General features: G+C 35.9%; 1 protein-coding gene across 3 annotated transcripts in view; it reads right to left on the bottom strand.

The window, feature by feature from the left end:
* Positions 1 to 27,303, bottom strand: part of LOC150104303 (uncharacterized) — a 397,984-nt gene that overhangs the window by 368,556 nt on the left and 2,125 nt on the right. The gene's annotated exons all lie outside the window — the stretch shown is intronic.

Genomic DNA, 27,303 nt, shown 5'->3' with positions numbered 1-27,303 from the left:
TGTAGAGAGGCAAAATGACATCCTTATCTTTAGAAGTGAAAGTTTGTTTCAGGATTGCAATTATCTTTTGAGTTCTATTTGCAATCTTTGCTACATGGCCCCTGAACTTCAACTTCCTATCTACTAACACTCCAAGATCCCTAACCTCATCAGTTTCTTCAAGCATAATCCCACCAATATAATATGACATTGGATATCTAATCACACCGAAGTGCACGACTTTACATTTACTGACCGTGAACTGACATCCATTTTCCCATGCCGACAATTCCAGCCTATTCAAATCATTCTGCAAGTACTGTATATCAGCAGGATTCCTGATTACCCTACCTATCTTTGCATCATCAGCAAATAGCTGTATGTCGCTTGTCAAATTATTCCCAATATCATTAATATATAGATTGAATAACGGTGGACCAAGTACGTGTTCTTGTGGTACACCACCTATTACCTTAAATCTTGCAGACTGCATCCCCCATATACCACTTTCTGATATCTGCCAGTTAACCATCCTCTTATCCACACTAATATTCTATAATCCAAACCCATATTCTCCAATTTATGCAACAGTCTACCATGCTGTATTCTGTCAAAAGCCTTAGCAAAATTCATAAGTATCATGGTATATCCATTCCCCTTGTCTAGTTCAATGGTAACATTGTTATAGAATGTGAGCAAGTTGTTAAAGCATGACTTTCCCTTAGTAAACCCATATTGCTCATTGCAAAGGAGAGATTCACTGTCAACCCATTTCTAAATGCAAGTCCTAGTCAATTTTTCCAAACTCTTCACCACCACTCCTGTGATACTAGTTAGTCGACAGTTGGATGCAACGGTCTTTGCACCACCCTTGTGCAATGGAATTACCATAAATTCCTTCCATTCCTGTGGAATCTTCTCTGTTCTGAGGCTCATATTAAACAGCCTGGTCAAAGGAATGGCCTGTTCAGCTGAACAGTCTTTTAGCACACTTGTTGATATCCCATCAGTCCGTATTGCTGATTTCTTATTCATTTTGTGCAGCAGCTCTATACCTCATCCACCTCAATTTCTTCATTCAGTGAAGAGGTAACAGTGAGCTCAATGTTGCGTACACCAGGTTGATAGCTTTTAACAAAATGGGCACTCATTAGTTGAACAACATCTTCAGCATCTGTAACCCTCACACCCATCTACAATTATCCACTCTGACTACTTCATATATATCAAAATAAACTTTACCAGCAAATTTAAAGTATCAGCCATAGGTAATCCTCTTTCTCCAACACTTCTAATTACTTCATGGATGATTTGAACAACAACCTACTGGACAATATTTCTCCTAAACCTGCTCATACAGGTATATGAATGATATCATTGCAGTTTGGTGTGGTTCCTTTATGGAACTTCAAGATTTCACCACTGCATCCAGTTCACTCTTCAGACAGAATAAGATCAATGAATTGCCTTTTCCAACCTCCTCCTCCTTTGTTGATCAGATGGTAGCCTTCACTTCTGGTTTTAGAAAGAAAATCTATATCAGACTTTACATCATGTTCTTTCACATCACCTTTGTTAAAAATCTTGCAGAATTAAAACTAATACATTGAACTCACTCTTTGTACTCTACTGGAGCAAACACTGCTGTCTAAAGAAGTAAATTATATGAGGTCTGCCCTCTTCACTAATGGCTTCAAAGAGTCTTATATCAATAAAATTGTTAATTACTATAGGATTTCTTGTTGCCTGCCTTCTAAGAAGTAGCCCATCATGTTACCATTCCTTATATTAAAGAAGTCTCTGAAGAAAGGGCCAAGTTACTTCAATCAGCTGGCCTATAAGCATCCTGCTAACAAAATTTCTACTTTTTTAGGCTCTACAAAGGATAACCTTCATTCCGCCTTTAGTCCATCCTGAAATCTATAAAATTCTATGCAAGTATGGGTTATCAGATTTTAGCCAAACATCAGTTACATTAAATTCTGAGCTAGAACAGTCAAGACTTGCAATACATGCCATCTACACCAAACATCGAGTCAATTCTCAAAAGCAGTAATTTTTTGACACATTTATACAAAGAGAGTTGTGATACCTTGTTTCACTATCCACATCTGGACTAAAATTATAATAGTCCTTCTCAACAATGATAAACTTAAACCTCCTAGAACCTTGAACAAAAAAGGATTCACAGGAAGAAAATAAAAGAAAAGGACATGACACTATCTTCTTCATGTAGCTTCCTCAGTGAGAGGGTGTAGCACCATGTCCTTCTAGTTCTCTCTGTTGGCAGCTTTACTTTTTTTTTCTGCATGGCCATGTGATCCTGTCCATGATCTTATATCTTCAAGCCATGTCCTTCGTTTTTTGCCTCTTGATCCTTTTCCCATAATTTTTCCTTCTAAAACTGTAAGTATCCTCTGTCCTGCTGAACCTCTCAGTACATGTCCTGCCAATCTCATCTTTCTCTGGATCATTTCCTATAATAAGGATCTCTGTGTTCTCATTCTCAGTAGGACATCTCTATTTGTCACATGTTCTGTCCATGAGAATTTCAGAGCTCTCCTATAGCACCACATTTCAAAGGCCATTATCTGTTGCCTTACTCTCTTCTTGAATATCCAGGTCTCACTTCCATATGTGAAAATTGGCCACTAATGTTCTTATCATTCTTTTCTTTGTCTCGATACTCACAAAACTTCTGAGTAGATCTTTATTTTTCCAGAATGCATCTTTAGCTATGGCTGTTTTTATTTTTATTTCTTTATCTTGCTTTCCATCTGCAGTAAATTAGGTGCCTAAATATTTGTATTCGGTTGTATTTTCAATTTTCATATTGTTAATGAATATTTCTGGCTCAGATCTGCTTTCGTTTGAGATTTTCATAAATTTGGTATTTTTTGCATTTATATCTAATCCAAATTCTTTCCCTTCTTCAATTAGTAGCTGCAGTAAGCTGATTAATATGTTTCTGCTTTTTGCTATTAGAATGGTATCATCAGCATATCTAAGATTCTTGTATTTTATATCATTGATACTAATTCCTATTTTTTGTTTTTCAATCTTTTTCATCACTGTTTCACTATAGATATTAAATAGATTTGGTGAAAGGATACAACCTTGTCTAACTCCTCTTTTTATTTTCACTACAATAGTCTCAGAGTTAAACAGCTGCAATTTCTGTTTGGTGTAAATCGTTTTTATAATCTTAAGTACATGATCTTCTATGTCTAATTTATCTAATATATCGAACATTTTATTATGTTTTACCCAGTCAAAAGCCTTCTGAAAGTCTATGAAGCATATGTAAATGTTCCTATTTCTTTCAAGTCATCTTTCTATTAGTATTTTTAGTTCCAGGATAGCATTAATGGTTCCCATTCCTCTTCTGAAGCCTTTCGGTTGTTCACTCAATTCACCGCTTAAGGCTCTTTCAATTTGTTTGTTAACAATGATTAAAATAATTTTAGATGAATGGGATATTAGGCTCACAGTTATGTAACCCTCACAATTCTGTGTGTTATTTTTCTTTGGAATTGGTATGCAGATAGATGTTGTAAAAACTTCAGGTAATTGTATTGTTTTATAGATGTCCTGAATGGATTCCACTAAATAGTTGTTACTATTGCCAGTCAAAGCTTTCAGCAGTTCAGCCGGGATATTATCACACCCAGGGGATTTATTATTAGGAAGATTCTTAATTACGTGTTCTACTTCTTTCCTTGTGAGTAGAATGGTATCTGTTGTTATGTTTAACTTAAGGTTTCGTGAATCATCTAACATGTTACCATTATCATCATCATAGAGATCTGATAAGTACCCCACCCATCTTCCATTTATCTTTTCCTTATCAATAGTATGTTTCCATCTTTGTCATTGATGTTATTAGACTGTGTATGTTTTGCTTTTCCATTAAGTTCTTTCACTTTCAGGAATGCTATTTTGTAATTCTTCTCTCTCAGTGCATTGCCTATTTATTCAGTTTTCTTTCAATCTTTTACATAACTATTTGATTCTTTTATCCAAAATTTTATATCTTAACCTTTCTTCTTCATTCACTCCTCTTTTTCATATTCTTCTTTCATCAATAAGGTTGATTACCTCTTGAGTTATCCATGGTTTTTTCTTTCTTTCTTCTTGTTTATTGATGTGGTTTTTTGCAGATGTTATGATAGCTGCTTGCAGTCTATTCCACTGAGAGGTTTCATTTTCGTTTTGCAACTGTGCAGACAGAAGTTCTAAGTTTTCATTAAATTTTGATTTTACTATTGGATTTTGTACCATTTGCAGATCCCATTTCAGCAGTTGACTTCTTTTAATTTTTATTGTTTTCAGGTGAATATTCATCTTCATTAAGACCAGTCTATGATCGGATCCACAGTCAGAACTTGGCATCACCTTTGAGTTCCGTATTCCATTGAAGTAATGTTTACTCACTACAATATAGTCTAATTGATTTTTGTATCTTCCATCCGGACTTTCTCATGTGTATCGTGCTGTTGGTTTTTGCTCAAAATAAGTGTTAGTTATGATGAGACTGTGCTTGTTACAGAAAACAATCAGCTTTTGTCCTCTCATTCCGAATTCCAAGTCCAAATGGACCCACATGTATAGATGTTCTCTCTGATCCAACTTTTGCATTCCAGTCACCCATAGCACAAATAACTCTATCTTTTTTGTCTCCGACTTCCTTTATACACCATTCTATTTCATTATACATGATATCTATTTCTGCTTCTTCATTTTGTTCTGTAGGAGCATATTGAAAGTTTATTTTCCACTTGGTTAGAGTATAATAAATTTAGTTTAATCCTTTATCCAAGTGTGAGCAAACAAAGTTTGCGCCTGAAAGTATCTTCAGGACTGGGTTAAGGTGGTACACACCAGGGCAACTCGTTGCAAAGGTGGAGCAAGCTACCAACACTCCTATCCTAGTATCTCCTATAATGCAAAACACATCTCCTTGCGGATATGTCTATTGTTATGCATTAAGGGAAGGGCCACTACCCAGACCGGTTTCGACCTTTATTGAGGTCTCTTCAGTGGGAGCCAGGCCCAAGTCGAGATATCAGGCAGAAGCATTGGAGGTCATCTCCACCTATAGGAATTGCCAATTGAAAGTGGCCCTTCCCTTAATGCATAACAATAGACATATCCGCAAGGAGATGTGTTTTGCATTATAGGAGATACTAGGATAGGAGTGTTGGTAGCTTGCTCCACCTTTGCAACGAGTTGCCCTGGTGTGTACCACCTTAACCCAGTCCTGAAGATACTTTCAGGCGCAAACTTTGTTTGCTCACACTTGGATAAAGGATTAAACTAAATTTATTATATGTAGGAGCATATATTTGAATGATCAGCATATCTCTAGGTTTAGATTTCACTAGAATTGCCATTACTCTATCTGATTATTTGATTATACGGATAATGTTTTTATTAGTTTTCTTCTCTACAATAAACACTAGACCTCTCCTTGATATTTCACCACCTGATGTATATATTTTATATATCATGCCATTTGGAAGTTTCGACTCAAAATGTGATGATCCTTTCCAAAAGGTTTCACTTATTCCTAGCATACTAATATTCAATCTCTCCATCTCTCTCATTACAATAGCCAATTTCCCAAATTTATTCAATCTCTTACATTCCAAGTAGCAATATTCAAGCAATTTCTGCATTGAATTTCTTTATAGCAGTCAAGGACTGACGATACCGCAGGGCCTTCTATATCACCCTGACACCACTGTTCCGGGCATATTGAGACTACCTGGGCTTTAATTCTTTTCTGTTTAGACATGATGCTTTACATAGCAGCATTTTTTATGGAATGGGCCGCCAGAACTATCCAACCCCCAATATGAATGGAGGACCGCAGCTGTCATTGGTTAGCGGGTCCCATGGACCTAGCCGAGAGGCCTACAAAGTAGTGCCACTGACCATCCCCCCTCATCCACCACCGAGGGGATATCCCGATGGTGGATGATACTATACATCACTTAAATAATCTAAACCATGTCATTGCCTAATCTGATGGATCATCTGATGAAGCACTCAACCAATGAGGATCAGGGTTTTTTCCAACTCTACCTAGAGGCGAGGAAACACAAATCAAAACCACAGCTGGAAATATAGCCTCAAACTTCACTTGCAAATTAACAGCCATACAAGCAACTGTCAAGTTATATCTCTCTAATCCAGTAATAAACATGACAGAAGGAATAACCATCTACAATGACTCAAAATCTGCACTTCAAGCATTAATAAATGGAAAAACAAAACTCCCAAATCCAGTTCCTCCATCCCGCTTGTATCCTGCCCCCCACTTTCTTCTCAGCCCTCTCCATCTTCTTCCACTGTTGAACCTAAATATCTAAAGTCCTTAACCTTTCCTGATGACATTTCCTTCCAGCTCCAGATCTGTCTCCTGGCTGCTGTCCACTTTGCAACACATATACTCTGTCTTACTTCTGCTCAGTCTCATACCTCTCACTTCCCTTGATGCAAGCCAACTGTCACTTGAAAACTTTCTGTCCCAGGAAGGTCCAAACTCTTGTCTTCGCACTTCTGTACATCTCCTGCACCAACCTGACATATTTCTCTGGTACCTTCTCCCTCAGACTTCTTGTCTTGGCACTCTATTGTATGCTTTCTCCAGATCAATAAACACCAGATGTAGCTCCTGCTGTTTTTCTCTCAAAACTTTTCCATCATCTGCTGTAACACAAAGATAGCATCTGTTGTTGATCGACCAGGCATGAAGTCAAATTGCTCCTTTGCAATCTCCACCTCCTTCCTCAATCTTCCATCAAGAACCCTTTCTAGGATTTTCATTGTGTGGGACATCAACTTTATTCCTCTGAAATTCTTAGTCTTGTGCATCCCCTTTACCCTTTTCGATGGGGACAAGAGTACTTTCCTTCCACTCCTTGGGTATATTTTCCTGTTGGCAAACTTTTATGAACAGGTCCAGCAGGTCAATTCCTTCTTCCCCAGTGCCATCCATTACTCCACCGGGATCCTGTCAGGACCCACCAATTTTCCATTCTTCGTCCTCTTCATGACTTCCTTCACTTCCACTCTACTGATGTTCTGCACCATCCCCTGATAAGACTGCCCATCATCTCTGTGAGTCTTTGCATTTTCCTTATTCAAAAAGTCCTTCCAAGTATATTCTCCATCTGTTTCTTATATCCACATCCCTCTAATACTCTTCCCCAGAGTCTTTGATCTGCCTCACATGTAAGATGTCCTTTGATGCTTTATTTCTACATTTTGCTAATCGATAAATTTTTCTCTGTCCTTCCTTTGTTTCCAATTGATCATAAAGATCTTGATATGACATGGCCTTCACCTGTGGCACAACTCTCTTGGCTTCTCGCTTTATCTCTCTGTCCTCTTCCACTCTTGACTTGTCCCACTTCTGCTTTGCCTTCCTCTTAGCCATCACTACTTCTTGTACATTATTATTCCACCACCAACCCTCCTTCTGCTCTCTAATCGTTCCAGATGTTTCACCAAGCACCTCGATTGCACAGCTCAGAATTGCTTGTGAATTATGTCTCCACCAATCTTGTACACTTTCTAGTCCATCCGAAATCCTCTCTAACACCTTCTCCCTAAAATGGTTCCTTACACTCTCTTCTTTTACATGAAGCCACTTAATTGTATTCATCCCATGGCTTCCAAAGGTTTTTATCTTTGACCGTATTTTAAAGTCCTTCTAAAACTCAGTCTTATGTTGGATGCAATCAGTTTCTTGGAGTGAAATTAGCTAAAAATTAACTAAGATTAACAACCTGTCATTTGCTAATTCATTCCACTCCTTAGCATCTTCGACTTTATTTTAAAGTCTGTGCACAGCAGCTGGTGTTGCTGTGCCACTTGATCTGCTGGGATTACCTTACAATTTGTCACTTCCTTAAGATGTTTTCTTCTAGTCAAAATGTAGTCAATCTGTGAACTGTTGTTACTACTTCTAAATGCTATCAAATGTTCTTCCCTCTTGTAGAAATACGAGTTCACAATTGCCAGATCAAACGCTACTACAAAGTTCACAATCCTCTCTCCTTCATTCCGACTCCATGGCCACCATGCACCCTCTCACGGTCCCTTTTCTGTCTTCCTATATGTCTGTTCAAGTCTCCTCCGAAACGTTTTTTCTCAAACTCTTAAAAAGAGGATCATAAGAAAATGACCTCCTGCTCAATCACTCCTCATAATTTTCTGCTAATAATCCTCTCTAAAATGATGAAAAATCCACAGCAGCCAAGTTTGATCTTTCAATTACTATAAACCTAATTAATAACTTTGCTGATGACAACACCTTGTGTTCCTTCTTATCATTCCTGAAACCATGTGATGAGCAAGTTAATAAGATCACAGAAACATTTATGGAAAAATCTATCCCATCCTCCATCTTTCCTCCACTCCTTATCAGATAGAAATATTTTAATTTTAATCCTTCTAAAACTCAGTCTTATGTTGGATGCAATCAGTTTCTTGGAGTGAAATTAGCTAAAAATTAACTAAGATTAACAACCTGTCATTTGCTAATTCATTCCACTCCTTAGCATTATGCGCAATCTGTACTCCATGTCTTTTCTATCAATAGTTTGACAATGTTCATCTATATTATCGATTGTAGAATCGATCGTAGAATCTAAAGAAATTGTCCTCCATCCAGTACATCTCAACACTAAACCTCAGCTATAATCTATCTCAGACTGTCATTGTGTTGCTATCCAACTATGTCGTTCATGAGGCCTTGAACGAGTGCTCATGCCAATGATGAGATACACAGAACAACTCCAAACATTAATACGTTAGTGCTTTAATGTATAGATTTTTTTTTTTTTCTCTCGCAATGTTTGTTAGCAGTTCCCTCATGTTATGCACATGAAGTCTTCTAAGAAGATGAAACTAGTTGTGCAGTTTATTCAAATTAAAAGAATGTTTCTTTTTTTATCTCTTGGCTTATAGTCATTTAATCTGTTTTCAAAAATATGTCTCTTAGCTGAGTAAATCACGTATATCACATGTATATATATATATTCCAACCCTATACTCAAAAGTTGCAAACACCAATTCTGCAATTAATTGCCACTAACTTACGCACCATCTTCAAGCCAAGTGCATAAATTATTCATCTTTATAATTCTTCCATTCAACTGCTGTCTTGTGAAAAAGCCTATCAGCATCAGTTTTCTACCAGCTATAATCAAATATCATGCAAGAAAAGCAAATTTTTGTTTTCCTGACCATTACATGTCCATAGTATGAACATACTTTCAACCTTCCATGGGAAAAACTGTTCTAACCATTAACAAAAAATGTTTCTGTCTTTCTTTCAAAGAAAGATTTGTAATTTTCTCACCACGAGTAAAAAGATGACACTGAGTTTTCAAAAATAAGTTTGCAGTAATGTAATTTTGAAACATTTAAATTTTCAATGTTTCATTAGCAACAGGACAAAATATGAGTTTGAAGGAGTGGAGAAATGTCTATAAAGTGGTACTATTGAGAAGAGAAACAAACAGAGGAAAAATAAGAATAGAAATTTGCATGGTGATTCCATGATAAGAGCACGATGAAATTGTTTCTATACAAAGATTAACAATATTAGTGGGGCTATTAGGATGAAAGAAGTGAAACAGGATTTAACAACTCTACAACTTTTAGCAATGATGGACACCTATATGTTGAAAATAAACTTCACCATGATACATATATCTGACCAACAAGTTCAAGTCTATATACTTCATATTACTAAAGGACAACATGATGTTTACTTGGATTCTCTAAAAATAAACTGTGGAGGGATGGGCTACTGGCAGATAGAACTAATGTAGGAGTCTTAAGAGTCATTCCCTCGCATGCTAGTGACACATCAATCAAACTTTCATTAGCAAGTAAAGTCAAAAGCAGTTAACATATTAGTATTATGATTGCACCCTTTCAGGTAAATTTTTTGTGATCCCATCATCAAGTTTTTAGTAATGAAACAACATTAAATTTGATAACATACTTCTATTAGGAAATTCCATAAACCAGATAAAGCTTCATAGTATACTAACAACAGAATTTCTTAAGCAATGCCTATCTACAATCATGACTTTACAATGGTATAAAGGAAACAAAAATTAGGCTTAGGCGTTTGCACATATGCTTTCACAAAAATTTTTTGAAGAATGCCGACTGGAAACTAATAAAAATTTATATAAACCCACACAATGCTTTACTTCAAACATCCTAATCAAAAAATAACCCATAACAAGAATGATTCACTAAAAACATACACTAAATCTACAACAGTAAATCAACTGGAAGTCACACTTCTCAGAACCATTTTGCTCAGAAGGAACATCAAGATTACAAATGAGTCAATGCACAGGTCGTGTTAGGAGTAATGGTGTGCAATTGGTGAACGTGTGGCAAGTTCAGTGGATAAAATTACTTACATAAGACTGATGGTTTATATGTGAATGGACTTGGAATTAAATGTCTGGAAGAAGCAGTGATGAATGTGAGATTGAATGCACCAAATCAGTGCAAATCGGAGATGTTGGTGGTGGGGAGGATAAATGCAGGTGAGTAGGCATCGCAACATAATTGAGTCAACTGACTGTGAGAATGGTCAAAAAATGCTGGATATAGTTTCTTAGGTAATAAATGTAAAGGTGTAAGGTTAGTTATGAGACAAAGGGACTTCCGCACTTAATGTATACTAATGACATAAGCATCCACAACAAAGGGTAAGAATTTTTGGCATTGGTTAGAATTACTTCACCAAAAATTATTGGCATTAGTGAGACATAGCTGACAGAAGATGATACAGTTACTGGAATAGAATGTGAGAGGTGTACTATTTTCAGGGAGGACAAAGAGAACAAGAAGATGGAAGGAGTATTACTGTTAATTACAGATATGAATTGCAACCAAAAATAATAGGAGTTCAGCAGGAAGCATCAGAGAAGTAGAAAGGGATATATATGAGGTTATCTAGTGTTAGATAAAGGCCAACTGAACAAAATATATAGTCAGTTGCTACAACATGTGAGGGAATGCAAAAATGCTCAATGAATATACGGGAAGTAATCATCATCATCATTGTCCACATGTATTTTCTGTCCACTGCTGGATGAAGACATCTCCCAAACTGCTCCATTCTATCCTATCATCAGCTTTTTTTCTATGCCATGGAGTTCAGCCATCTCTTTAATCTCACCAGTAATTATTATGGAGGACTTCTACTATGGGATCATCGATCAGAAATGACGCAAGGAATGGAATTTATGCAGATATAATTATCTAAGGCAGCATGCAGCGTAAGGTATACCAGACGGTTTGAGAATAGCAGATGTGGAAACAGCATCAGAGGATCAGACTGTCTATAACCAAGTATCCATATCACAAACAAATGGGAAAAGTAATCTCACACTCTTGACCTGACAGATGATGTCTCTGACCACAGTCTATATAGACCATTGGGCACTGTAAGGGTCACAGTCTTGATATAACTCTTTCTGTCCTGGGATCTCCTTAACAAAGTGAATGAAGTACTCCATTTTCTAATATTATCCATCCAGGTTGATTTTAGGTTGCCCCAGATATATATATATATATAAATTATATATATATCAATTTTACAAGAAGTGAAATCCTCCAGTGCCATTTTATGTTAAACTACCAGTTAAACAATCAACATTATTTAGTGATGATATTTTCTTGAATTCTAGCAATGGAACAGATTTTCCACTTAACTTCATTCATTCACCTTCTCACATGTGCAGTATATGGTATCTTCAAATGTTTCTGTAGCACTTCTTTAAGTCCAATAGCCAATCCATCTCTCACTAGTAAGACAGTTAACAAGGGTGCTGATGAGATAGTCTTGTAGTTAGCTGTATTTTACTGTCCTACCAAAGTGACTGGTAGGACAATCTCTGAAGAGCAACAACTGCTTTAGCAATGCATGCTTTAATATCATTCACCTCCCAAGAAGGCAACTAAACATTTCTTATGGCCATGCCATAAGAAACTACATAAATATTGCAGGGGAAGGAGATGGTACTGCATGGGAATTGGTCAAGGGATGTCCAAAGGAGGTAGTAACAGACTACATACCTAGAATCAGAAGGATAAATCAGATGGGAATTAAAGGGTGGAAGCTGGAAAAAAAACAGTTGCAGCATTAAGTAGAAACTGCAAAAAAAAAAAAAAAATATTGTGGAGGGAATTAAAAGAGAAAGTAATCAGCAAACTTGTGAGCAGTACAAAGCCTAAGCAAGAAGAAAGACTAACAAAGCCAGGAAGACAAAATCAAACTGTAAAAGGAAATTAGCTGAGTGAGCCAAAGAAAATTCTAAAGAGTTCATGTACGACATGGCAAGTAAAAGGAAGAATAACTATGGTAGGATAACTGGTGAATGTAAGGAGGTAATGGAGTTATGCCAATGCAACTAAGGCTACGAGGTCAATGTATTAGTTCTGTTGGCTATGTGTATTCTTCTGGCTGGTTTATCTATTTTGCAGAATAAGAAATCCAAGTTTCTGAAAAGGAGAAACCTACCACTTCAGTATGTGACTAGGTAACAAAAGCAAACAAATCACTTGAATTACTAAGTGATCAATTTGCAAGAGTGTATAATCCAGGTGGAGATATTGCAGTACCAGATGTGACGGTGATTGATGTGGAAATAGAAGTAGATGAACTACAGGTGCTTAGAATATTACATACTCTTGATGTGAATACAGCTATTGGACTAGATGGGATATCAACTTGAATATTATCAGAATATGATAGGGAAATGGCTGAACCTCAAAGGCCCAAAGGAGAGGAAGGAGGATAAAATAGTTGCATTGCATAAAGAAGCAAATTACAGACCAATCATCATCTCAAGAGTATTGGTCAAGTTATTAGAGAAGTTGGTTAATGGCAAAATTCAGGAATGGGTGGATAAGAATATACTATATGCAGTAAACTACCTACATACTATATGACGATAGCATAGTTCTGTGAAAGATAGGTCATTTCTTAGTAATTTACTCACTATTTATAATAAAGTGACAGCTGAATTGAGTAAAGGAAATGGCTACCTACATGATGATACTGTTGGCCTTTGCAGAGGCTTTTGACAATGTATGACATGGAACTACATAAATTGGAGCCAATGGAGAAGGACACAAAGCTGGTAATATGGATAAGGGACATACATCAGAGAATAGTTTACGGAGGAATGCAGTCCAGGAGAAGGTGAATGACTACTGGTGAGCCATAGGGATCTGTAATTCAGCTACTATTGTTTGATTTATACATTATTATTTCCTTGACCTCCATGGAGTCATAAGACTCATGAATTGCTAATCAACAGAAAGTCTATTATACCATCCCTTCAACTCATCCACCATTTTCATTTTCTCCACCCTCTCCAGCAATGCATTCCATGAAAAAGACATACTTCTTACCCTTTTACTCACTACTTCATTTTACAACTTTCAGGGATGATTGGGGAAAAAAATAATAAAAATCTCCCCACTGTTAATCTGATAACTCTATCAGTTTAAATGTCTCAATCGCATCCCCCCCCTTTGTCCACTACATTCCACATGTCCTCAGTTGATCCTCATTGTGCAGCCCTGATAAAACTTTTTTTTATCAATTTCTGTATCCTTTCCAAGGTTACTACTTCATTCCCTTGAAATCCTGGTGACCAGATCTGAGCAGAGAAATTCAGATGTGATCTCATCAATGGGACCACCATCCTTTTATCTCTCATGATTTATGTCCTCCTCAATATTGCAGCAATCTTCTGAGATTTCTTCCTAACATTCACAAAATATCTTCTGAACTTCAAATTTTTATCTACAATCACCCTAAGATCCTTTGCTTCCTCCACTTCTTCCAATAATAACTCCACCAAATGAATATGACATCTCATCTGTGGATCCCAAATTGAAATCTTACATTTAGTTCCATTAAACATACTCATTCAATTTCCCACCTTTTTCAGTTATTCAAATCCTCCTGAAGAGCCAAAACATCAGCATGTTACTACTACTAATGATAACAATAACCCTCTCAAGCTTCATATCATGTGCAAACAACTGAATATCTCAATGTAGTCCCATGACATTATCAATGACTTAAAATTGAACAGCAATGGTCCTAATATTGAACCCTGTGGAACTCCACTTTTGACCTTCCTATAACCTGATTCTGCTTTACCAGGTAAAACTCTCGGATCAAAAACCATATGTTACAACACATCTTAAACACCAATCTGTCATCTGAAATCCTGTCAAATGCTTTTGAAAAAAAAAAAAAAAAAAAAAAAAAAAAAAAAAAAAAAAAAAAAACAGTATATGCCTTACCCTCATCCACTGCTCTTGTTACTCTATTGTAAACGGTATTCAGATTACTAAAACAAGAGCACACATCTTATCCTTAACAAATCCATGCTGACCTGCATAAATAATATTGTTCTCATCTGCCTAATTAGTATACAAGTTCTTGCCAATTTCTCAAAAATCTTAATAATCAAAGAAAAAATACAAACAAACCTATAATTTGATACCTTCACTCTACCATCACTTTTATGCAATGGCACTATCTTAGCCACTGGCCAGGAACTTGTCCCACTAAGAATGGCATTGCCAGTTGAACAGCAGATTCCCATAAAACATAGTGAAATTCCATCTAGTCCCCTTGCTACTGGCATTTAGTATACTCAGTATTTGGAATACATCCTGTTCATTCACTTTTAACACTTCTAATCCTGGCCTTGTTGGCCAAGTGGTTAGTGCTGCTCTCCAGCTAGCCAAATTCGAATCCTGCTATGGGAATGGATGTTTGTGATTGTCTGTGAAAATACTAGCGGCGATGATGGGCAGTAAATGGCATTGGTGGAGATAGGGAGTTGTATAGTAGGTGCCCTCCCTCGATGAGTCTTTGGATCTCTGGAGGTGTCATGTAATAATAATAATAATCCCTCTAAGAGTAAAGCCTGCTGTACCAGGATGGAACACTCTAAGCAAAGCTCAACTATGTCATCTAGATTGGTCACTCAAATCCTATCTCCATCTATCAAGGTATCCATCTCCGTCCACCATCATTTTACCTCCCACTCACCACATAGCAAAAAAACTTCGGGACTCTCCTTGGATGTCTCCTTGCATATCCTAATTTTTTTTCTCTCCTTACCATACTAGTCAGTCACTTTCCTAATCTGAGCTTTATAGTCCTCATGTAACTATTCTTCATCTCTCTGTTTAATTTCTCTAGTCATCCATTTGACTACAAATTGCTTTATCTTTTCAATCAAGGTATACAATCTGCCAAACAATTTTCTCTTTAATTATCTCCCATGCACTATTAAACCTCTCTTCTTCAAATTCTTTCATCCATTATACTGCTTCAAGAGCTGGTTTCTAAGTCGATACTGCCTGCCTTAATTCCATATAAATTCCTTCTGCCTCGATACTTCAATATCCTATTCATCTTCCAAGTCAGGTATATATGGTCATGCTTGCCAACTTGGGATGGGGGGGAGGCAAGTATTCTAAGTCACAATCAGATCCTCTGATGCCATGTCCTTCAAAACTCTTGATCCTTGTGTTCCCTCCACCACATGGTACCTGACACAGTAGTTCCTCAAGAAATCCAAAAATTCAGTTCCCTTAGTACTGTATGCTTCTTCTTCTGCCCAGTTTATATTGCTATAGTTGAAGCTCCTCCCCATAACAATTACTCACTTTGCACTTGTGGATTCACCATTACACACCAGAATCCAAACAGTAGACAGAAGCCAGTTGTTCAGCACCAAAGACAAAGTCGGTTCAATCAGCAGGAAAGGCCATGGCATCGGTGTTTTGCGATGCTAAAGGCATTTTGTTTATTAATTATCTTGAAAAGGGTAAAACAATAACCTGGGAATATTATTCCAATCTTTCAACTAGACTAGATGAAAAAATTCGTGAGAAAAAACCCGGTTTGCAGAAGAAAAAAATCATCTTTCATCAGGACAATGCACCTGCCCACAAAAGTGTTTTGGCAATGGGAAAATTAAGGGATCTGCACTATGAATTGTTGGAACATCTGCCCTAATCCCCAGATTTGGCTCCCCTCTGACTTTTATCTCTTCCCAAAAATAAAACTCTTCCGCGCTGGTCAGCGTTTTTCTTCGAATCAAGAGGTGATTGCAGCTGTTAAGGGCTATTTTGCAGATCTTACTGAGAACCACTACAGGGATGGGATAATGGTGCTAGAACATCGCTGGAATAAATGTATTAGTCTTAAGGGAGATTATGTTGAAAAATAAAAATAATTTTGAAATTATAAATTTGTTTTTTCATTGTTAGGCCAGGAACTTTTCAGACCACCCTCATATAATCTATATGTAATGTGTAAGTTACTACAACAGTTTTATAGTTTGCCCACCGATTAGAGGTCCCTCGACACTTCTGCGCATGTCAGAAAAAGGAGAATCCATTCCAATAATAGGGTAATCAATCTGTCTTCTGGAATGAGTTTATTATTACAGGTCAGAAAATTTAGCTTTTCTTTTACGAACACTGCTGTTTTTAAAGTGTAACTATTTTGCTTGTATAACAGTTGGAAAAATGTACGTAGAGTGTTAACAAAATTAAAAGAGGTATAGCATAAAACAAAAATGTAACTAAGTTTATTTTTAAGAAAGTTTTCTATAAAATAAAAATAATTATACAGAAAAACAGAAATTATTTCAAATGAACTTAGATATTCTAAACTTACAGTTGAGAGAACCGAGACACTTTAATGTCCTAAACTGATTAATTATTTATGACTTGTTGTGACTCTTTTAACAAACCCATGCAAAAAAACTGTTGGAAAAAATACCATTGTCAAATTCTTTTAATCTTCAGAGTCATCTGAATCAGTGTCCAAATCGCCATCACTTTCACTTAAACTGATCACCAAAGGTTCGCATAATTCTTCGATAATTCCATTTCTGTCCCAATATATATTTTCTAATGAGGTGTCATGAGAGCAATATTTTCCCCAGTTTTGAACTGTAATACTTTCAATCGCCTGTTCTGAAAGCTTAAAAAGTTTCGACATGTCAATATCCCGTTATGTTGCGATGGCGAATGAAACTTTTCGCTTCTGCCCAAACATACTCAATAGCATTAATATCGCAATGATATGGTGGTAGCCTCAAAACTAGAGATCCATGCTCTTTGAGCATCATATCGAATTTAAATAGTTTAGTTATGGGCAAGTTTCTTTTAACCAAATTAAACAATTCAATTTTTCGCATATCTGGGGAATGAGAAATGTTATTTGCAGAGAGCCAATCCATAAGAACTTGCTTCTTATTAGACGAATTTGGAACTTTGTTTAATAGAATAGAATAGATATGAAGCATTATCAATTATAACAACAGCATTTTTAGGAAGGTTTTGAATCAGTTTTTCTTCTGCCCACTTTTCAAAGATCGTAGAATTCATTTGCCCATGGTAATCTCCAATAGTTGAATTGGCTTTGTATAGTAAGTTTGAATTTGGTAAAAAACCCATTTCTCTACCCGCACACAAAATTATTATGCGCTGCGAGGCATTTCCGGTTTGTAGCACTCCACATTCTTCTTTAGACTGCCAACATTTTCCATAAGTTAAATTACTCTCAATCCAAGTTTCATCTAGATATACAGGGTGTTCGGGATAAATTTGACAGTTTCGTAAGGAAAAAGAAAATCTTCTTTGTATCTATTAAATTTAATGAATTGACAAAAAAACATTACAGGCAGAGTTAATTACAATACTATCAACAAGATTTACTCAAAATAACCACCATTAGCATCGATCACAGCTTCAATTCTGCTTCGGAACCTCGAACAAGCTGATGCTACAGTCTCCCTGGGAAGGGCCGCAAAAACTGTTTTAATTTTATCCATTAACTGGGCTTTTGTATTACTGGAAGTGCGATTGGTGTCTTTTTCAACTGCGCCCCATACAAAATAATCCATGGGGTTAAGGTCTGGGGAGTTTGGAGGCCAAACATTTGGACTGGTGAAGTCGTAGAAATTTTCAGACAACCATTTTTGACTTTTCCCAGAGGTGTGGCAAGGGGCCGAATCCTGCTGCCATACATACGGCCTACCATTGGCTACCCTTGTTATCCAGGGCTTGACTACAGTTAGCAACTCCACGAACAAAGCCCGAATTCCAATGCCAGGGTTCTTCAACACCTGTTCCTGCAGATTTGCGAGGAATTCTGCTGTACGAACGCAATCAGATCGTCTGCTAGGGATCTTTCTTCTTGCTACATCCTCGTAGTCACCATTGCAAGTCTCTAGTTCATGCCTGATTGTTTTTACTGTATTCAGGGAGCATTGGGCAGCAGTCGTAATATCCTTATTTTGATGGCGGGCACGAATCATCATGATACAAGTTATTCTCTTCCATGATTCAGGTGGGTTCCAGCTATCCTTTCTGACATCTTGTATATGAATGAAGAAGGGTCCAAACTTTTAAATGAAGAGAAGTGTGTGTTAATACATGTAACTTACGGAAAAATATAATTAATTATAAATATGTCAAATTTATCCCGAACACCCTGTATAATCGGTCTTTTCTCCTCCCTGAAACATCTTATTGCTCTCAAATACTGCGTTCTAGATAAAACAATGTCACTTCGCTCCATGATAAGTTTCCTTTTATTCTGGGACTTTTTTAAACAAAATCCAATTTCATGAAGTATTTTCCTTAAAGTTTCTCTTTTCCAAAGAAAATTAATTTTTTCTTTAAGCATAGGAATCAATTTTGGAACAGTTGGCACTCTTTTCTCGACCACGTAAAATTCATGAATAGTTCTTCTTATAACATGTACATCAAAATCATTCAAAGCTATGGTTTCGATGGTTTTCTTTCTCTGGTGCTTTTTTTTTTTTAGGAGATTTAAATTTTGTCTTACCTTCACCTTTTGATTCCCTATGAATTCTTATAACAGTCGACCCCGATATGCCTGCAATTGCACTTGCACATTTTATGACTTCAGAAAGGGGAACAAGAAGATGGCCTTCTGACGATTTTTTTTCGCAGAATGTCAGCACATTATTCAATATTCTTTTGCACGAGCTACTGAAACGTTTAACAACAGAACTTGTTGACCGTACTGGATCCATCATACAAATTAATAATAAAAAAAAATGCAAAAAAGTGACAACAAAAATCAAGCTAGCACTAGTACAGCGACAGACAAGAAAGCACGTGATTTCGCATGTTGGCGACCAATTCGTACATCCTTCATTTCTTTCTCCCCTTCAGCATGAATCGACTATTCTTGGCAAAATGCCAAGAAGGGGTCTACAAATGGTGGGCAAACTATAGTAACTTACATGATTGGTCTAGAAAAAACTTTTCAGAATATGACTAGATTTTCTGCATTGCGTGATAAATTAGTGGAATGAGTTGCCAGAGTCAGTTGTGAGTGCTTAGTCAGTAAACAAGTTCAAAGGCACTGTGTGAATGGTGGCTGGTACTTGGTGAATGTTTAATAGATACCCTGGAAAAATTGGTGTCGATCCCCATAGAGTAAGCATCAATTCACATTATCACAATTCAGCTAATTTTATTATGATTATCATATCAAGTTTTGTTTTAATTCTTCTGCTCCAAATCATCAACATTATAACTTTTTTTTTGGCTTGAATTAAAACTGCATTTTGTCAACAAAAAATGCTTGGCATTTTTTCTCTTTTGTACTCTTACACTTAAAAAAAGTTAGTGTAGAAAATGAGAACAGTGTATGGAAAATTACAGTGGTATCTCGCTAATCCGAACCGCGGTTTGAAAGGGAAAAAAAAGTTTTATTTATTACGTACTATTTTGTGTACTATTATTTTATTGAATAATTATTATGTTAACTATTATGATTTACTTTATTATTATTAATGTATAGTATTTTTTTTATATACTGTCGATTGTACGGTTATAGTGTAGGCCTATTTTGATTTATTGTGTTTACGTTTGCTTAGGAAGCCGTAGAACCTGAAGCAATTCGAGCATCATGGAAAAAACTGTGGCCGTCTAGAATTTACCAATTTAACTATGGTGATATACAAAAAGGAAATTCAAAACGTGCAAAATTTGGTTAAAAATATAAATCCAGATGTTGAAATTTCACAAACAGATGTTACGGAATGGATATCAGGTAGTGAATTCGAAATAGAATCAGATACTGAAATTATAAATATGACGCTACAGGATGAATTAGAAGACGATGATGACCATAAAGAACTCGAAGGAAAAAAGTGAAACATGAAGAGATAGCTGAAAGTTTTAATATGTGTAAAAAATATGCTAAGCAGAATGATACGCCATTCCACAAAATTTTGTTGCTAATGCAGCTCCGAGAAGAAGCATTCGAAAAAAGTTTAGCTTCCAAGAAGCAAAAGAAAATCAGTGACTTTTTTTACAAAGAAATAAAAAACACTTTTTTTGTGTTATTTTGTGAAACTTTTTTTTGTGTGTTGTGCACAAGAAAGTGATATTTTTATGCAAATTAAGTTATGTACTGAACTATGCAATTTTATTAAATCAGAATCCTCAACAAGACAGTTACATACAAACTAAATTTTTTACTAAAATAAACTTGTGTACTGTATTATTTTTTAAGTTTTATATTACGGTACAGTAGCATCTTTTCTATCAGTTAATTCATTTATTTACAGAAGAATTAAATTGATGTGTACCATTAGAATCTGATTATTTTTGTCTTAAACACTAGTTATTGTCTCTTGGGGGGGGGGGGGGGAATTCGCTAATCGGAACTTTTCGCTTATGTATTATATTTATCTAAGAGTGGGATTCATCCAGGAAATAAACATCTCCATTATAAATTTCATAGAAGTCATCATTTGTATATTACAATCTGAATTCATAATAAGAAACAGTATTATAAGATGAAACCATGTAATATAAACTTGTATAAAAATTAATTAAAAAAAAAAAAGAGAGAGAGAGAGTCACTGTAGCTCAGTTAGTATAGATGAAGCCCACTGTTTCAAAAGAAATGGGTTCAAATCCAATCTAGCACATGAAAATTTTTTCAGGACTTTTTTAATTGTATCTGAGTAAGCTAGTCTCATACAGGGTGGAAGACTTCCTTGCATGTAAGTTTATGGGAGAGGGAAGGCAAACCGACCAGAAGAACACACTCAATGCAGGTAGGATTAATTTACTTATCATAAGCACTATCAGGTTTATAAGAAGCGAAGTTCATGGCAATGACAGGTTGTTGAGACAGAAGATTATTATCATCAACAGATCTCCATGGAGTCAAGAGACCCATCGTGGGAGGTCTCACTTGCACATGCACAATTCATTGTACCTCGACTTAAATGCATTCGTTGTCCCTGAACTCACCACACACTCAGACGATGCATTCCAATCACCCACCACTATTCATGCAAAAAATCTACTCTTCACCTAATCTGCTCACACCTACCTTATACAGCTTTCAGGGATGGCCTCTCATTTTCCCCATCTACAAATATTTTATGAAAAATCTCATCCACCCTTACCAACTTATACATGTCTCCCCTCTTCATTCTATTCACTAGCCACTGTAATTTGCATTCTCTCAATCTGTCCTCATATTCCACATTCCAGAAATCAACTTAGCCAGATTCATCTCTGGACTCTCTCCAACATCTCATCATCCTTTTGAAAACATGGTGCCCAAATCTGTGCACAGTAATCCATATTTGGCCTGATTGAAATCCTGTACAATGGAATAAAAACATCTTTACATGTCAGTGTTCTCCACATCATTCCTGTAATCCACTGTGTATCCTCACAATTTTAGCAAAAGTTCAAGTCTCTATCCACCACAACCCCTAAATCTTTCATCTCCTCCACCTCCTCCAAAATATCCCCACCAATCCTATACTCTGCATCCTATCTTTGCTTCCCAAATTTTAAAACTTTACACTCTGTAACATTAAACTGACATCCCCACACACTCGCCCATTCAGACAGTCCATTTAGGTCCTCTTGCAAAGATATAACATCTGCTCTACTTCTTGTTGGGGAGATAACTCTTCCCAACTTTGCATCATCTGCAAACAACTGTATATATCATTTAAGCCCTTTTCAATGTCATTTACATACACATTAAACAACAATGGCCCCAAAACAGATCACTGGAGCATGCCACTAGTGATTTTCCTCTTATGGAATATCACTCCCCAATAAACAATCTCCAATCCAACCCCATCTGTTCCAATTTAACTACTAGTTTGTCAAATGTATTCATCACCTTGTTATAATAAGTAAGCAGATCACTAAAATATGATCTCCCTTTAGCAAACTCATGCTGTCCATTAAAAGAGGTAATATCCTATATTACCTCTTTTGTGAAGCAAAACAATTTTGCCATCTTTTCATCAGGACCCTGGCTAATCTAAGACTCATGTCAAAAATGTACATTAAAGGTAATGTTAACTCTCTGAAACATTCCCTCAAGACACGTGGTGATATACTATCATGTCTCTTGAAATCAAGTTTACTCAATTCCTCATATACCTCCTGCTCACTCACCATCAGTGGTTCCTCCCCCATTCTTACTGCTCTCAAGTCATATTACAATCAGAAGAAAGGAATACTTTAATGAACTGCTCATTTAACATTTCCACTATATCCTCCTCAGTGTTTATCATTCTCTCATTATCACTGACTAACATCATCATCCCATAAGATGAAATTGAGATTTTTAAAAAAAATATGTCTCACACTATAAAATGATGCAAGATTTTGGAAATTTGTGCTTTAAAGGCAGTGACTATAAAATTAGAACAAGAATATTTTTTTTAACTATATTGTATGATTATTATAGGTAAATCATATATTAATACAATAAAAATGTTTCCATTCAGGCTTGGCATATCCATCACCATCTCCTCAAAAAAAGTTGCATTTGGTAAACATTTAAATTCTCAGACAGCCCCTTAAAACATCCTCAGTATATATTTACAGCAATGAAACAATCTAAAATGATGCCTTTTTCTGCTTGTGTTTTTTATGCTTTTTTCCCCTCTATATGTTCACTCTATGTTTTCTATACTAAGTAAATATTAAAAAAATTTTAATAATTAATGTATTAATTAATAATTATTAATAATAATAAGTAAAGTAATAACTAATTAACAGTTAATATACAGATTTCATCAGCCATTAAACAATCTGGATCTATCCTTTTATTTCAAATTCTTCTTCCCTCTAGTCACACTCACAGACTGAATTTTATTTTCTAATCATCTATGAAGTCAATAACCACATCCCCCCCCTCCCCTTTGCTATCAATTTTCTAAGTAATACTTTCCCTAAGCTTGTGAATTCAAATCATCCACATTCACACAACCATGACTGCATGCAATATTTATGTGGCTTCAATGTCATGTTAGTGAACTCTTCTTCGATCATCTTCAGAAAGCCAGAAACCTAAATTTGCACCAATAAATAAAACATGAATAAAAAAAAACCTTTAAAAGAAAAATTACATAAGTTACTAAAGGGATTTCATAGGGGACTGACACAGAAGACTTCTTTCAATATATGACAAGAAGTGAGAGAACAAGGAATCGCCCTCAAAATTATGTAAGAAGGTGATCAGAAAGGAGAAGTGTAAGGAGAATAGGATATTGTTTGAAAGGGTGGTGAATGGGTTTTCAGAGATAGTTGTGAGGACTTCGTTGTGGATCATTGAAAGGATAAATAAGATGGATATTGCGTGAATAATGATTGGCATGGACCTTCTGCAATGAATATTTGACTCCATTGAGATGGCCAAGAAAATAATAATAAATTCCTGATATGCAGTCCAAGGAGTGTAACAGGATATAATAACAGTGCTATATGATTAACCTGACATCAATAATTTTCTTTCAAATTAATCTGTTATTTGTGAGGATTCTAAAAATCTTGCAAATCCTCACAAACTGCATAAAGATCTTGCTCTTCCTCTAGCCATTTTCCTGACATCTTGGCCTCAAATGCCTGTTTTATTAATCTTCCCTTTCTCATTCTGTTTAAGTTGCCATTATAACCTTAGATCATCCGTGTTTACACATTCTTGAATACTAACAGTGTCAAGTTCCTTTTTAATAGAGTAATAGAGCTGAAGAGTAGGTGTCCTTCCTCAATAAGACTTCGGACTCCTTGGAGGTGTCACGAAATAATAATAATAACAATAACTTCATATTTAATATGATTCTGGCATTGATATTTGCTTGATTCCTAATTTTTCTCAGAATTTCATATCCACGAGCTCTAGTCTTTGATCAACTGTTTTATTTCCAAAGTATTTCAGCTTTCTTCTGTCAATATCTTTAAGGAGTCTTAAAGGTCTATCAATCTTAGCCAGCAAAGATCGGTCGATTGGTAGAGCCTCTGCTATTAATGGCTCACAAAAAGTTAAGCAAGTTTGAGCACGGCTAGTAGTTGGAAGGAGATGAATCATTCAATGCTGTTGGCACACTCTCCCTCGATTGGACTCCCTGGAGGTGTCAATAATAATAATAATTTCTAAATCAACTCAATTTAATTACAGATCCATAAGCTAAAACTAGTTTGAAGGCTATTAAAGAACATGATATTATGTATAGTGCAGATTTCTCTCTTTTCACACTACACCATCTTTGCTCATTCTATTTATCTACATCCAAACATCCAAATTTAATTTACAATCTTCACAAGAAACTGTGCCTGAATAGCTGAAATATTTTACTTGTTCTACAGGTTATCCATTGAGATGAAGTTGATGCTTTGCATTTTTCTTGCTAATTGCACAGTTTCTGACTTTTTTTAATTATTTACTTTATTTTTTACAAATTTTTATACCAAATCTGTTACAGCAGTGATACCAAAGTTGTTAGAGCAGCACAATCATCATGGCTCTTTAACTAAACAGCTACAAAGACTTCTGAATTAATTTATAACATGATTTGCATAAAGTAAAGAACTGAGTTTAATATCACTTTCCTTAATAATATGATCCATACAAATTTGCAGCAATGTTGAGGAGAACATTGACCATGAGAGATAAAGTGTGCTGTCCCATTGTATAAAGTTTTGATTAGACCACATCTGGATTTCTGTCCTCAGATTTGGTCATTGGGATTTGAAGGATATGAAGTAACCTTAGAGATGATGCAGAGACAGATAAAAAAAAAAATGATGAGAATAGATTGAGGGCATGCAGACTGGTGGAAAGGCAAATGGATGGGGGTATGATTGAGACATTTAAACTCTTGAAGGGTTATTATCGTATTACCACTGAGTAGATTTTTCATATGATAGAACAAGGACAAGAGGCCATTCCTAGAAGTGGTGAGAAAATGTGATTATACAACAGTATTTATACATATGCAGTTAAAATATTATATTCCTAATTCTCTCAAGGGGGTGGTAAGTAAAAGGATATGAAGTACTGTATTTACTCAAAAATAACTTGCCCTTGTGTATATCTCGAGCCCCTGATTTTACTTTATGAAAAAAGAAGTTAAAAAGTTTAGCATATACCTCGCACATGAAAAAAGTTTAAAACTTTAAGAAATAGACAGTATCAGATATTTTTGAATTCGGTTGAAGAGAATCAACATTTCACCTCAACAATTGCCGGCCAGGTTGGCCGAGTGTTTAGTGTATCCGATCTCCGGCAAAAAGGCTGCAGGTTCAAATCCTGCCATGGGTATGGATGTTTGTGATCGTCTGTGTAAATACTAGTGGTGGTGGTTGGCAGTAGATGCTGTTGGTGTAGATAATGAAGGTAGTTGCGGTTCGTTGTAGTTGGTGGATTGAGTGGTAGAGACAGAGTTGTAGAGTAGGTGCCCTCCCTCAATGACTCTTTGAATTCCCTGGAGGTATCACATAATAATCATCGGCTTGCCTTTGTCATTGAGTCACGTGATTGTTTGTTAATACTGCACCAATTATATGCATAGAGATGGAAGCAACCAGTAGAGGAAATGTGAGAGTAAGAGCACTGATTTCTACTCAATCTTGGATTGAGCAGGGGCAGTGCGGTGAATGAGGTGAGGTTTAAGTTCGACATGGAGTGGATGGCAATTGACGGCTACGACCTGACTCTGGCAGGGAAGATTAAGAGACCATCATTAGAACTATTGTGCAACTGGATTTTGATAGCTTGGGACATGATTTTGCCAGAAATAATTGCCAGGAGATTTTTTTTTTTTATAAAAAAATGCATCTCTAATGCCCTGGATGGGAATGAAGATGACGCTATTTGGGTAAACGACTGTTTGTTTTTATTTAATTCACAGAACCATTATCACTAAAGATTCAGATATATTGCGTGATGAAGGTGAGTTGCCGATAGCGTAAATAAAGTTGATAATTAAAATTCAAATGTATTAATTTTATAAATAATGTGAGCAATTATAAGTTATAATGAATACTGATGATTTAATTTTAAATGTCTATTTAGATTTTTCCTGAAAAACTTTAGTTTCCGAAAATCCTCACATACATCTCCCATCACGATTTTTTAACATTAATTTTGGGTAAAAAAAGTACGAGTTATATTTGAGTAAATACAGTAAGTTTTTTGCATGGAGAGTGGTGGTAGGAGCTGGAATGCATTGCCTGATGAGAAAGAGTGGTGGACGTGCAGACTGTGGATAATGTTAAGGAGTGGTATGATAGACTTCACTAGTGTTGACCTCCTGCGATGAGTCTCGTGATTCCATGGGGGTCAGAAAAATACTACTACTAATAATAATAAAATGGTGAACAGTAATGAATATAGTATGCAACCTTGTCTTACGCCTGATATTGCAAACCAACTTCTTGTAGCTCTTTCAATTCTACTACTAGCTTTCAACTAACTTAAATGTATTGACTGGATATATACAGTTATATACTTTATATACATTATATAAAGTATATACTGAACTGTATAATGTCCCATTAATAACATACAGTTGAAGTATTTTGAAAAAAATTTTTTGGCACCTTAGCATAACTTTTCCAGATCTACAAAACTTTAAGGATGGACATTAGACTATTAAGTGAGTGTATTATGTCTCTAGCAAGGGAGCAGATAATTTGCTTATTATGTAGGATGAAAACCCTGACATCTCTGTAAGATAATGGCTAACTCACCATTAGTTGAAAAACACTTATAAATGTTCTCTTCCTTTATACTACAAAATGAATCAGAAGTATGTCTTTCTAACCAAATGGCATCACTATCCTAAATATAGATGCTTATTGAGTGCATTACAGACACATGGGATATATGGCTTACCAACAACAGGCATAATGGAT

Source organism: Typopeltis vanoorti, chromosome 8 (genome assembly GCF_054136105.1).
Source record: "Typopeltis vanoorti isolate ZY-2024b chromosome 8, IOZ_Tvanoo_1.0, whole genome shotgun sequence".
NCBI lineage: Eukaryota > Metazoa > Arthropoda > Arachnida > Uropygi > Thelyphonidae > Typopeltis > Typopeltis vanoorti.
The sequence above is the reverse complement of the archived record's forward strand: the minus strand, read 5'-3'. Positions and strand labels throughout refer to the sequence as shown.